Source organism: Wasmannia auropunctata, unplaced genomic scaffold (assembly GCF_000956235.1).
Source record: "Wasmannia auropunctata unplaced genomic scaffold, wasmannia.A_1.0 LD336059.1, whole genome shotgun sequence".
NCBI classification, from domain to species: Eukaryota; Metazoa; Arthropoda; class Insecta; order Hymenoptera; family Formicidae; genus Wasmannia; species Wasmannia auropunctata.
Window position 1 is genome coordinate 144,476 of NW_012026831.1, and position 2,045 is coordinate 146,520.

A 2,045-nucleotide genomic window follows, 5' to 3' on the forward strand; every position below is an offset into this window, starting at 1 on the left:
ATTTTTTCCGTGTACATAGCATAATAACCACAGGAGTATACAAAAAATTACAATAATTGAGAAAAGAACGCGATATCTTCTGAGATCGACGCAAGGCTTATTTTAGATAAAATTAAAATACACCGAAATTAAAACTTGAGAGACTTCGCAGAACGTTTAAAAAAAAACAAGGTTAAACAAAAGGGGAGCGAAATGCAACAGATTGGGTTCGCTCAAGGACAACTCTTTGGCGCTCTTCCCCCTATCTGCGCCCTATTACGAATGGCTTGTATTAAATGAGGCGGTGAAAGAGCCCGGCAACTCTACACGGACGAAGCAAAGATGCGCGCCGCGCGTGTAATAGGATTTTCTATTTTGCCCCCCCCCCTCCCTCTTCTCCCTTCATCTTCCTTTCGCAAGCCTTTCCCGGCCTCTCCGTTATCTCACTGTTATTCTATGATTTTGCGTGCATTGTGCTCGTTGAGTGGGGGAGTAACATTGCGAAAATACCTCACGCGCGTTGTACGCTGCAGATAAAAAATCCGGCCCGGCAACCAATTTCGCGTAGCGGCATCGTATCACACAACCTGCGCACGTCAGCGAATTTAGGGGCGCGTCTGAATCGTAAGAAATTCGGTATAACCGGTCGGGTAAGCGCCACCGTATCTCGTAGCAATCACGTGAACACAATAACGTGATATCACGATACGATCCGGTATACAGTCCGGCAAGTGGCCGATAAATCTATGCTTACGTTTATGGTTTATATAAAAAGAGAGCCGACGTCTTTAAAAAGAAAATAAGCACGTAAAAAAGCATCGGTCGTTGAGGATATATTTTTATCTGCTAGTGATTTATTTCACCAAGATTTATGGCATTAAACTGATTTTAAATCGAAATTTAATAATCCTTTGAGACGACAAAGATGCAATAAAGCGGTCCCCTAAGTGATCAATACTATTTGTATAATATTTTATGGTGTACAATATTATTTATTGTCTGGTAGTTATATTGAGAATTTGTGCAATATATTGTGTATTAGTCAAAATTTCTAATTTGAAATATTGTATATTATGCAATATTGGTCTGTCTGTGGATATTATTGCGAAATAAGGTGCCAATTTATGATTATCAATGTTCATTTTTAACGTTAATAAATCGCATTATCAAAACTGACGCTGAATAATGAAACTTGATGATTGGTTTTGATCACGTGAGCTATTTTCTAAAAACTAATCATATAATGCGCCTTTTTCTTGCATATCAAATGTAGAATGACAGTCGGTTAACTTAAACAAAAAATTGTTATCCAGTTTAGAAATTTACAGAATTTGTCTTCTAATTCAATCTTTGTTAGCTTGTTCGGTGATCAGGTGTCGACTAACTCTCGTTACAAGTATTTTGTCGAATGCAATCGATACATGCCGCTAATTAGATAAGGTTAAAGTTAGACGTTAAACTCATGAGAGGAATTAATGAAATTATTGCACAATTTGATTGAAAGTTATATTGAGAATTATATTGGATTGCGTTTAGAGAAGATTGAAATTATCAATAATATTGTACAACAATATAATTGTACCACAATATTGATCGTCTAAGGGTCTCTTTAATAAAACGGAATGGATTAAATCGACGTAAATGCTTGTAAAATCTCGTTTACTTACGCCTCCTTCGCTACTTATAAAATTTCTCGAACGCGCAAGTTTTGCAGACTCACGCTTACAGTCGAATTCTCTGATAACAGCCTCGATAATACGGGCAAACTTTCGCGTCGGCGCAGTTAATCGTTCTTACATTTCTCGAATCTCGCGATCGCTTTTCACGTGGAAAATTGCGCGCTCCCGCGCGCGCGACGAACGGGCGAAGCCTCTGTTAAAGCACAGGGACGAAAGAAAATGAAAACAAAACACCGGGCAGATTGAATTCATTCGGGGACAATACTTAGGCGGTCGTAACCCGTTACGGACGGATCGTAGTAAACTGGGCGTGAAATGCTTTGAGAATGCGGAGAATTGGAATTACATTTTGTAGCAGCTATCCGATTCGATATATGGAGAACGTCA